This window comes from Neofelis nebulosa, chromosome 7 (assembly GCF_028018385.1).
Source record: "Neofelis nebulosa isolate mNeoNeb1 chromosome 7, mNeoNeb1.pri, whole genome shotgun sequence".
In the NCBI taxonomy this organism is placed as follows: Eukaryota; Metazoa; Chordata; class Mammalia; order Carnivora; family Felidae; genus Neofelis; species Neofelis nebulosa.
In genome coordinates this window covers 139,144,684-139,156,964 of record NC_080788.1, presented here as the reverse complement: position 1 = coordinate 139,156,964, position 12,281 = coordinate 139,144,684, and the positions used below count along the sequence as shown (strand labels likewise).

The window sequence follows — 12,281 nt, the reverse complement described above, 5'->3', positions numbered from 1 at the left end:
CATAATTTGAGGATTACTGTGGGCAAGGAAAAGAGAATGGACATTTCTCTCACCCTCTCTCTCTCTTTCTTTCTTTCTTTCTTTCTTTTTTTTTTTTTTTTAACTGAGCTTGAAAAGAAAAAGGCTGTTGTGTGGGGTAATGAGCCTTTCGGTGGGTGAGGTCAGGAGGAGGTGGGGCCCGGAGGAATCAAAGCCAGCATCTGAAGACGCAGCAATTCTTGCCTTTTGGGGTCAGGGAAGGGGGTCAGTAATGCGGGGGCTATAAAGAAAGAGATTGCATTTAATTGAAGAAACATCTTCTTACAATCATGTTTTGGCTGCAAGGCATGGCCGACCCTGACCAAAGGCCCAGGGGGCCGAACACAAAATGTGTATAGTCTGGGATGCCAGAACACCTCCCACAAGCAACATGTATCAAAACCCGAGTTTATGCAGGAGTTGTGGGGGGAGCCAGGGAGGGAGCCATTTGTTTTATGAGTAATGCATTCGAGGCGGAATACCCTGATAACGCAATATTCACAGTTTGCTAGGCACTTCCACCGACATTATTTCCTTTGGTTCTCACAATAGATGTCAAGGGCACTATTGTATCTAACCCCCAAGACTATGTCTTGGGTACGGAAGAAAGAAAGAAGAAAGGTCTCAAGGTGCAGAATACAGCAGGGCTGGAGAATGTTGAACCAAATCACTCAGTCCAGTGGTACCGGATAGGTTCACCTGGATGACTTCCCCAAAGCCCTGGGTTGAGGACCCTGAGGCTTGAATAAGCAAAGAGCTCCAAGATCCCTGGGTGACCACCATGGCCGTGGTGGTGGTGGTAGTGGGGGGGGGGTGCATATTTGGATTCCTTCCCTTTACCTTATTTGTCTCGTAAAGGGAGAGGATTGCTCTCGAGCTGGGTTTACGAATTCCCATGCTCACAGAACCCAGGTAGGAAACACAAATGAGAGACTTGGTCACTTGCAAAAACATTGTGGAAAAAGGTTTGGGGACCCTGTCGGTCGTTGCCAGGTGGGTGTGGGCGCTCTGGGTCATACGTCTGACAGTTCCTAGATCACACAAGATTTCAGATTTTAATGTTGAGAGAAAGTCTTTTACGTGGCAACTAATTTGAATAATTAAAAAATACCTGTGCCAAGTGTGTGTGTGTGTGTGTGTGTGTGTGTGTCTTTAGGCTGGATGTGACCCAAAGGATTGCTTTGCATCCTTTAGTCTAAATAATCCCCCAAGTTCCTTTTGGTTCAAAATTTCTGAATTCTGGGGCACCTGGGTGGCTCAGTGAGTTAAGCATCCAACTCTTGATTTCGGCTCGGGTCGTGATCTCATGGTTTGTGAGATCGAGCCCCATGCCAGGCTCTGTGCTGACAGCACAGAGCCTGCTTGGGATTCTCTCTCGCTCCCTTTCTCTCTATTTCTCCCCTGCTCTCTCTCAATAAGTAAACTAAAAAAAAAAAATCTAAATTCTATGTGGGATGCAGACCCAGACACCTCACGTGATATGTTTCTCAGTAGAGCCATCGTTCAAACCCTGGGCACTCACCCACCTGGCCTGAGAGCAGTTTGAGTACCTACGATGTGCCATCACCAGACCTTTATACACATTGTCTCACTCAAGCTTCACAGGGACTTCCAGCTGGCTCTCCTCGTTTTTCATGACGCTGAAGACACAGGCTCAGAGAGGTTACAGACTTGCCCAAGGTTGCACAGCACAAAACCCAATCAAAATGTACTCCTTGGTGATTTTGCAAGCTTTCGGGTTTTGTGGGTGGAAATTCCATGACATAATCAGCACTAGAGGAAAAAGATTCTCTGAACGCTGAAAACTGCACAAAGCCGATGAGGACTTACGCCCGATGTAGCATCTAGATCCCCTGTGGCATGCCCAGTGTTCAAAAGATTGTAGCTCGATCCTCTTTGATGAATAACCCAGCAGGCGTTATCAGGGTTGGGCCAGTTCTGAGGCCCCCGGGCAAGCAGTCCCTTGGCTGACTTGCAGCCCATAAGTTGTCCTAAAGGGCCGCCAGGTTTTGGCTGTTGGTGGAAGACCGGAGAGATGGAGAGGCCCTGAAAGGCAGGATCGTTCCCATCTGTTCCGCATTACGATGCTCTTAAACATTTCATGCTCTCCATTGTACCAACAAATAAAAGCAGAACTAATCTCTTTGTTTTAAGTTTCTTTGACTGGCATGGCTGGTGAGCAAGCAACATCCGTATTTTCTCACCACTGGAGGGGACTGGTTCTGCAGGAGGTTTGGAAAGAGAAAGGCTCTCACTCACGAAGCTGAGTGGGAAGTGTCCTGATGCTGATGGAGAGACAAAAATGACAGCTCCAGGGACGGGGGTGAGGAAGATGTTTTTCAGTTGTCTCAGCCATGGAGATGAGAGCCTGGGAGACAAGACTCTCTGGGGTGCACCCAGCTATCGCCCATCCATCCATCCATCCATCTGTCCTTCTGCCTGTCCATCCATCTGTCCATCTGTCCACCCATCCGTGCATCCACCCACGCATGCGTCCCTCCACCCGTGTGTCCACGTATCCATCTGTCCATCCGTCCCTCCACCCATCCGGCCATCCATTCTTTCGTCCCCATTGTTGGAAGGCACCCAGGAGCCAAGGGGTGCACCTGGCATCTAGAAGCTGGAAAAGGCGTGGAATGGATCCTCTCCTAGAGCCTCCGGAAGAAAGACAGCCCTGCTGACACCTCAATTTTAGCCCCATTTTTAGCCTTCTTATTAATCTTATTAAGATCATAGATCTGGGCTATTTCGAGCCACCCGGTGTGTGGCAGTTTGTTACAGCCCCAACAGGAAGCCAACACACAACCTCACGGGGTCACGGTGGGTGTCGGATGAGCTAATATTTAAAAGCACTTAGCACAGTGCCTGGCACAGAGGAAGTGCTGGGAAACCGTCACGGCTCTTGCTTCTGTTATCACCACTGTCCTGATGTGCTGTGGGGGCAGGGAAATAACCAAGGAGTTTTTTATTAAAAATGCAGGGGCGCCTGGGTGGCTCAGACGGTTCAGCGTCCGACTTCAGCTCAGGTCACGATCTCGCGGTCCGTGAGTTCGAGCCCCGCGTCGGGCTCTGGGCTGACGGCTCGGAGCCCGGAGCTGGCTTCCGATTCTGTGTCTCCCTCTCTCTCTCTGCCCCTCCCCCGTTCATGCTCTGTCTCTCTCTGTCTCAAAAATAAATAAACGTTAAAAAAAAATTTTTTTAAATGCAATACGTGCTTATCGAAACGAACCTGGTAAAGACGGTGCGATTCCGTTGTTTTCTAAAACAATACCTGTGAGAGATGGGTTGATGACATTCATTGCCCCACTCCTCTCTCTATCCCCTCCCTTTCTGGGTGGGTTCCTCTGGATGGTTCTGGGCTTAGCTGGGTGACTTCGTTTGGGTTGGCAGCAAACATGATGGTGAGCTGGATGGGTCTGGAAGCAAAGTGGTTAGATTTGGGGATGATTTGTCTGTACCCTTATTGCTACAAGAGACAAGCGGTCTAGAATAAAAGTCACAGTCGCTAGCAGCAACATGGACTGGGGACTTATTACATGCTGGATTCAGGGCTAAGCCCTTTGTAGACACCAGTGTTTCTTACGGAATCACTCGGGTGAGAATCACCTAGAAGCTTGTCGCAATGGCCCAGCGTCCCAGCTTAGCTTCACTCAATCAGAAGAGCTGGAGGGGCCTGAGAAACTTCATCTTACCCATCTCTCCCTTGACTCCTGGGCACCATGACCTCTGGGAACCACGAACACTCATCCTCACATGTCAGCTTCGCAGCCCGCCCGTAAGGCAGAGAGCCTCACGCCCATTTTACAGACGAGGAAAGTGAGGCTCAGAGAAATAAGTTCGCTAGTTGGAGGTGGGGCCACGACTCGCCCCCCAAGCACGGGTGATAATCAAAGACAAGCTCTCGGTCGGTCACCAAACGCTGCCCGCGGTGGCCGGGGCTGGCCCCACGAGGCTCCGCCCTCTGCCCGACACTCCGGGGGCCGCCGCTGGTGACGCCGGGGACGCGTCGTTCTGGGCCCCCCTGAAGCTGGGCCTGCTCCAGGCAGAGGTGAGAAGTGCCAGGGGAATGATGAAGTCGGGCCTCTTCCCTGAAATGGAAATTGTTGTTAAATAAGAACATAAATATTTAATTACCCGCCGTGACTACTCTTTGCAGAACAACTTTGAGTCCAGAGTCAATAAGAACTGGGCTTAAAATAAACACAAGGCCCGGGTGCGAGTCCCACGCCTCCCAGTGCCCTCACTCCGGGCCTGAAGAGAAGCCCTTTATTGTGTCCTCACCCGCACGCGGCCCTCCCAGGTGACAAGGGGGGCCAGGTACCTGGCCGCGGCCTCTGGCACCGTTAGTGGCCCCAACGTGAAAAATCTCACCTCTTGGCCGTGAAGGGCCCTCCCAGGACAGCCGCCCCCGCTGTGAGGGGTGTGGGGTGACAGCGCCCCCGTTCCCCACGCCGTTGGCGGCTCCTCACTGCCCCCCAGACGGGGCGGTGTTTTCAGGGACTACGTGGAACGTTCTCTCTGTCACTCACACCCCTTCGCAGAAGCGAGGGAGCCCGTCTCTTCATGGACCGCGAAGGCTGCGTCTCACCTCCCGCGGGGCCTTTTCCGGCCTGGGCCCCAGCCGCGTCCCCTGCTCTCAGGGGCGCTCTTGCCCACGAAGGGGTCACTGGCGACGCAGCACGTCTTGGGAGAGCCTGCCGGCATGTAGCACTTCGTCGCCTACTCGGAGATCTGTGTCCCCGGGGCCCTTCTGCCTCAAGACGCATTCTCCACCTGTACTCTCTAAACACCACCGGACCTTGCAACCAATCCCGAGGACGTCTCTTCGCCCGATCTTCCAGCCTTTTGTTATTTTCGACACGTGCCCCCTACCTCTGTCGCGTCTTCCTCCGTGTTCCCTTTTGGGGGTGTTAGCCAGGACTGACACGTGTCGTTTGCCACCAAAGGCCCTCGCCGGTGGGGGCCAGCTGGGGGGCCGTTCCCGGTCCCAGTGATTGGGTCTTTGCGTCTGCCCCCCAGTCCCAAATCCATTCAGCCTCCGGTTCCCACTAAGCTTCAACCAGAGATTGCTCAGCCCCGCTGCCCTGGAGACAGCGGGGGGGGGGGGGGGGGGGGGAACCTGCAGACATTTTTAGTTGTCACAACCGGGAAGGGAGTGCGTCCAGAATCCCCTGGGTGAAGGCCGGGACGCTGCTGACACCCTACAGAGCACAGGACCAAGGACAATCACCCCTGAAAGTCAACAGTGGCCAGAGCAAGGACCTCTGCTCTATTTTCAGGTCCTGCCTGACTTTATCTGGCCCCGAATGTGAGGGTCTGACTCCTGAGCACCCCGGCTTTGATTCGACCCTTGAGAACTTCCGTCTGCCTCGACTTAAAGCCCGCAACCCACCTTTGGGCATCCCGTGGCTCTCTGTTGATGCTGACTACTCGCCCCAGCGCCCGCCTGCTCCCCGGCACCATTGCCACATAGTGGGACATCGTCCCACCGCACACAGAGGGTCCAGCCCACGCACCTGCCCTCCCGCAGCGCCGACCTCCCCCCTCGGGCCCGACGGCACCCAGGTCTTGGCGAAGACCAGCTACCCTCACCGTGTTCTGCCATGATGGACACCCTCCCCCCCGGGACAAGGTTTTCTGGCCCCAGGACAGTGTCCAGCTCAGGCTGGACACCCCCCACCCCGCTCCCGGCTGCACCCATTCATTTCGCAGAGGCGACCGGAGGCTCAGTTCCCTGGAGCTCCAGTGTGGGGGCGAGCCTGACGGTGGAATGAAAAAACTTGGTGACCCATGCCTAAAAATAAAAATATTATTCAATTGTCGTGTCTGACAGACAGAGCGCCTGACGCAGAAAGCAAAGCCATGGCAACTGGGTAAACACACTGGAAACCCTCTCATGTGGGTGCGTTGAAACAGATCTCAGCTGGGCCTTCTGGACACGGACGATGGACAGGCGTCTTCGCTGCTCTCTGGTTTCTGGGCTTGGAAGGGGTTGGCCGTGGGCGCGTGGGAAAGAGGAGAAAAGCAGTGGGCCCCCCTTGGCTGGTCCCGCGTATTCAGGCTTCCGCTGCCTTCTTGGGATGTCCCCTGTTCTTGGGTGGAAAGCAGCTTTGGACACGGTTTCCGCTAGAATAGTGGGAACCTGGAAGATGAGAACGAATACCCCATTTTTGTCCCCAGTTAGATGCACTTTCCTTTTGTACCCCCGGGAGAGTGTGGACTCTGGACCAGACAGGATGAATGACCCCTTTGTCCCCTCCAGCACTTTCTTGCCTCCAGGCCTTGCTTCTGCTAAACGCCTCGCCCAAAACGCCCTTTCTTGCCACTTCTGCACACCTGAGTCTGACCCCGCCTTCTGGACTCCGCTAAAAAGTCACTGCCTCCAGGAAGGATTTCTAGAATTTTTTTCTGTCCGCCAGCCCTGTCCCCAACCATCCACAGGCAGCAGCGGTCTCTGTCCGCTGGGCTTCCCACGGCACTTCATCAACGCTTATATTATGCCCCTTAACTCAGCAAGGCGGGGCCAAGAGCAAAGTGGATGTGAAGTCAGGTAAACCAGCTCGAATCCCAACTCCGTTCCTAAGCAGCTGTGTGCCTTTGAGCACTTAACCTCTCCACGCCTTGATTTCCTCACCTATAAAATGGACCCAAAGCCTACCGTGTAGAGCTGTTGTGATTTTTTTTTTTTAATTTTTAAAAATGCTTATTTATTTTTGAGACAGACAGAGTGCTAGGGAGGGAGGGGCAGAGAGAGAGGGAGACACAGAATCCAAAGCAGGCTCCAGGCTCTGAGCCGTCAGCACAGAGCCCGACACGAGGCTGGAACCCGTGAACCAGGAGATCATGACCTGAGCTGAAGTCAGACGCTTAGCCGACTGAGCCACCAGGCGCCCCTGGGGTTGCTGTGATTTTAAAATGGCAAAATATAAGCAACTGCCTGCACAAAGCAGTCGCCCCAAAATGCCAGCCGTCAGTATCAGCAACCTTCAGGCAGAAAGCGTGAGCTCTGGATATGAGGCTGGCTTCACCACCCAATAGGTTTTAGGGATTGAATTGCATCCCCTCCCAAAAGATACGGTTGAAGTCCTAATCCCCAGTATCTTAGAACGTGACCTTATTTGGAGTGAGGGTCGCTGCAGACGTAACTAGTTAAGATGAGGTCACAACAGGGGCGCCTGGGTGGCTCAGTCGGTTGAGCGTCCGACTTTGGCTCAGGTCATGATCTCACAGTCTGTGAGTTTGAGCCCCGTGTCAGACTCTGTGCCGACAGCTCGGAGCCTGGAGTTGCTTCGGATTCTGTGTCTCCCTCTCTCTCTCTCTGCCCCGCCCCTGACCATGCTCTGTCTGTCTCAAAAATAAATTAAAAAAAACATTAAGAAAAAAAAAAGATGAGGTCACAACGGAGTAGGTTGGGCCCCAATCCAATACACCCCCAGACCAGGTGGTGAGGAGGTCATCTGCTGTTTTTATCTGCCCTACCTCCCTTCCCATTGCTTCTTAAAATAGGTCCTTCCTTCCTTGAACTGTTCTGCCCTCCGTCCATTTGATTCCAGGACACCTGCCAATCTGGTACCTTGGCCAAGAGGGTGGTCACATGACCCAGGCCTGGCCCATCAGAGCTCCCGTCTCTCTGGCCACACCAAGGTGGTCGTACAGGCAATGCAGGTGACTATACAGGACCAATCTCAACCGGGGACTTCCAATACGGAGGGTGGGAGAGAGAAGGTCTACCTTCAAGGTGGCTGAGCTGGGGTGACAGACACTTGCACTCTCTGTGCCTGTGACACTTTCTCCCCTTACTGCATGGAGAAACTCACCTACAGCAAGAAAAACTAGCTCTACACACAGAGGACAGCAGACGGGTATGGTGTGTGTGTGTGTGTGTGTGTGTGTGTGTGGCAAAGAGAAACTGAGGCCCAACGGTATTAGCAGAGTCGGCAAGCCAGCCCCATTCATGAACTCTCAGTTGCATCAATCAATAAATCCTCATTTTGGGGGCTCCTGGGTGGCTCAGTCAGTTGAGCATCCGACTTCGGCTCAGGTCACGATCTCGCGGTCCGTGAGTTCGAGCCCCGCGTCGGGCTCTGTGCTGACAGCTCGGAGCTTGGAGCTGCTTCGGATTCTGTGTCTCCCTCTCTCTCTGCCCCTCCCTTGCTCATGCTCTGTCTCTCTCTCTCTCTCTCTCTCTTTATCAAAAATAAATAAACATTAAAAAAACGTTAAATAAATCCTCATTTTTACTTTAACTGCTTTGAGTTGGAATTCTGACATCCACAGTGAGAAAATCCTGCTCAAGCCAGGAGGGTTGGTCGACATGAAGGGACAGGGAAACCTCTCTGGAGAGAGCAGGCCCGGGCACCAAGAGGTCCCAAGAAACAGTGACTGCGTGCCTCCCCCCCCGCCCCCCCCCCCCCCGCCCGGTGGCTGCAGGGAGGGCCTTGTCTGGAGGGGTGTTTGGTGTAGGTGTCAGGGTCGGGGGTTTACAGGAATGCCTGTCTGGTCATCCAGTCGAGGCCTCAAACCCACACTCTGGACTCCTTCCCAGAACCAGCGCCTTCCCCTCCCACACCGAGCTTTACCCACACCGCCATCTTAGGTAATGTGGGGGGAGAAATGCTCGATGATTTCCTTTCTGGAGATGGACCCAGAGCACAGGGGGAGGGACCAGCCCCAGACCAGAGGCCAGATGCCTTTTCTTCTAAGACAGATGTGAGGGAGGAACAAGGGAGAGCTATTGGACATAAGCTGTAGGTGTCCAAAGGCTGGGAGTGACAGCTACTTCTGTGTCAACTGACTGAGCCATGGGGCACCCAGACATCTGGCCCAATACCCTGGATGTGTCCGGGAGGGTGTTTCTGGATGAGATTAACATTTGAATCAGTAGACAGAGGAAAGCAGATGGTCCTCCATAATATGGTGGGCCTCCTCTAAGTAGTTGAAGACCTGAATAGAACAAAAAGACTGAGGAAGAAGAAATTCCACGTGCCTGCCTGCCTGAACCGGGACATCGGTCTTCTTCCCTCAGACTGGAAGCGACACAAGGCCCTCCTGGTTCCCAGGCCTTCGGACTCGGCCAAGAACTCCACCGGCAACTCCCCTGGGTCTTCTGCTTGCTGACTGCAGATCTCAGGGCTTCTCAACTGCCTCCATAGTTGCGTGAACACGTTCTTTACAGCAAATCTCCTTCTCGCTACGTATCTATGTCCCATTGGTTCTCTTTCTCTGAACAACCTTGACTAACACACCAGGCATGAGGGACACACCCAGGAGCCCTTTGTTTCTGTCGGTGACTTGGTGGTTACGTCTTCTCCTGGGATGGAGAGGCTGGGAGGGGAGGAGGGTTTCTAGATTGGGGGAAGCCGGGGAGAGCAGGTGGAAAGACAAAGAGTCTTGCATGTCCCAGATCCGCCCAGATGATCACGAAGAGGACGGGGCCCAGACGGAGACCACGGGTGTTCAAGTGAAATCAGTCACACTTCGACAGCACTCAGAGGCCAGGGGAGGGGTGAGGAAGACAGGGCGGGCTCCAAACTGCGGCCCAGATGCCTTGCAGCCAGCTGACCTTGCTTGGGCTGGTTTCTCCAGGGTTCGGAGCCTCAACGTTTTTATCTGCACCTCGGTCAGGGGAGGTGAACGGGGAAGGCCCCTCTGGGTGTCGATTCATTAGGACTCGAATGACACAAGGGTGTGAGTGTCGGGGATCCTGGGGGTGGGCGTCAGGGCGGGGTGAGCGGCTGCACCGAGGCCCCGGGACGACCCCTCAGTGGACCTGAGGAAGAGCGGGAAGGCCGCCACCTGGGCCCCGTGTCCCCAGCTCAGCCATGCTCACAGCCTCCCCTCACCCGGGTCTCTGCCCGACCGTGCCCTCGTCCCAGAGGCTTTGCCAGCCGCCCTTCTCACATAGCACTCTCCAACCCCTATCTCACAACAGACCCCCAGCCTTTACCTGGTTTGTAGACTTTCTCATGGTCTCTTTGACCTACAGATTCGCCCGTCGTTACTCTTTCTTATCTTCCCCACAGATCGTAAGCCCCGGGAAGACAGGGACATCGGCTGGCTCTCAGAGTGCCCAGAGCCTCGCCCAGGGCCTGGCACAACCCAGGCCTTCAGGATTAGTTCTTGGGGAGGCTGGCAGGAGGTGGCACGGGGCCCTGTAAGCTGCAGGAGCCCAGGGCTAGGGACAGAGGCAGGTGGAGGCAGAAGGAGGTTTTCAGGAGGCACACACAGTCCCACTATGGACGCTAGAACAGCAGGTCTCTCTCTGACTTTTGCCGCAGGGATATCCACGCTTAGTACTAAAGAATTCTTAGCACTTAGTACTTGGGGACAAGAATTCTTTTCCTGTGCTGCCCTAACCTTCAACTTATTTATTTATCTTTTTTTTTTTTAACCTTTATTTATTTTTGAGACAGAGAGAGACAGAGCATGAACGGGGGAGGGGCAGAGAGAGAGGGAGACACAGAATCGGAAACAGGCTCCAGGCTCCGAGCGGTCAGCCCAGAGCCCGACGCGGGGCCCGAACTCACGGACCGCGAGATCGTGACCTGAGCCGAAGTCGGACGCTTAACCGACCGAGCCACCCAGGCGCCCCTATTTATTTATCTTTTAAGTTTATTTATTTTAATAGAGAAAGAGAGAGAGAGAGAGAGAGACAGAGCATGTGTACATGTGAATGAGAGAGGGGCAGAGAGAGGGAGAGAGAGAGAATCCCAAGCAGGCTCTGCGCTCAGCGTGGAGCCTGACGTGGGGCCCGATCTCGCAAACCGTGAGACCATGACCTGAGTCAAAATCCAGAGCCAGAACTCAACAGACTGAGCTGCCCAGGTGCCCCTCAATTTATTTTGATCCCATGAAAACTGTTGGGTTGTTCAGATTCCTTAAAGCCAAAGACAAGTGATCGGCTGTAAGAGTTTCACTTGTCCCCAACGCTTTCGTGGACGGCCAAGACTAGAGACGATGGGGTGGTCCCCATCTGGTGGTCCCCCTGCTCATGCCTTTCCTAGGTGGGGGCCGTGATGCAGACCCAAGACCTGTCTTCACCATATTTGACCTCAGACAACCCCCCAGAGCCCCCGGGGTTGCTGTGAGAGCTAGCAGAAGTCCCACCAGGCCCAGAGAAAGTGACCAGTACCTGTTGGTCTCCTCTGCCTCTCAGCCTGCTTTTAAAAGCCTGGACGGCCTTGGTGGACAGCAATAGAGCGGAACGGTGCTCAGTGAATTGAATCGACTCGGGGAGACAAACACCCCGGAGAACACGATTTGATAAACTCACCCTGTTTGGGAGGCTCCGGCTTCCCTAATTGTAGGGAAACCAAGATATTGAAATTTGATGAGCCTCTCCTCTTCCCCAAGGGCTGTAAATTCTGCCAACAAGTTCCCAGCTAATAAATGTTCGTCCTGTGGAACGTTAGCATTCTCTTGAACAATAAAAGTGACCCTTTGGCCTCGCTTATCACATTTCACGATTGAGTCAGGCCTCAATGATGGGCCGGTCTGGAGGTCACAGAAACATCTGCTCAAAAGCAGAAGATAATGCCCCCTCCAGACAAGGGCTTCAGACAGAATCCTGACTGCACTCTCCCCGCTGATACACTTCCTTAGAAACTCTAATCTGATTTGGGGCCCAAAGGAGAAAATTAAAACCAGAAATGGAGACGCACATGCGATATTTTGGTTTGTTTTGTTTGTTTGATTTGTACGTGCACTTTAAAAGAGAGACGTCCAAAGATCTTCCTGTTCGGATTCTACCTTCAACGAGGTTCAACTCACTGAGTCGTTGTTCCCGATGGCAGATATTGTCACTTTAGAGGCTTGGAAATATATATTTTTTTAACGTTTCTTTATTTTTGAGAGACAGAGAGAGGCAGAGCATGAGCCGGGGAGGGGGAGAGAGAGACACACACACACAGAATCCGAAGTAGGTTGTGAGCTGTTTGTTAGCACAGAGCCCAACGCAGGGCTCGAACCCACAAACCGCGAGACCCTGACCTGAGCTGAAGTCGGACGCTCAATCGGCTGAGCCACCTAGGCGCCCCGGACATATTTTTACTGATGCACATAAAGTTTCAGTTTTATGAGCAGGAGAGGGGACATGAATTCTCCCTGAGCACACACTGTCTGTCTTGTCTGTGGCTCGATCCCAGCCCCTGGCACAAGGCTGGTCCCTAACCGACGCTCACCCAAAATTTGCCCAAGAGATGAAATTAAGCCATTACCACAACCCTCCTAATCGGTTTGGCAAAAATCACAATGCACTTTCGTCC

The 12,281-nt window shown here is 53.5% G+C and overlaps 1 long non-coding RNA gene across 2 annotated transcripts; it reads right to left on the bottom strand.

Annotated features, from left to right (window-relative positions):
- Positions 1–5,813: 5,813 nt before the first annotated feature.
- LOC131517713 (uncharacterized) lies at positions 5,814–11,379 on the bottom strand. Of its 2 annotated transcripts, XR_009264763.1 has the most exons (3): positions 11,291–11,379; positions 8,849–8,961; positions 5,814–6,160 (listed from the first exon to the last, which is right to left on the bottom strand). It is a non-coding gene; the product is annotated as an uncharacterized LOC131517713 (long non-coding RNA). The 2 variants fall into 2 exon arrangements; XR_009264762.1 differs by lacking the exons at positions 8,849–8,961; positions 11,291–11,379 and adding an exon at positions 11,150–11,284.
- Between the last annotated feature and the right edge of the window lie 902 nt (positions 11,380–12,281).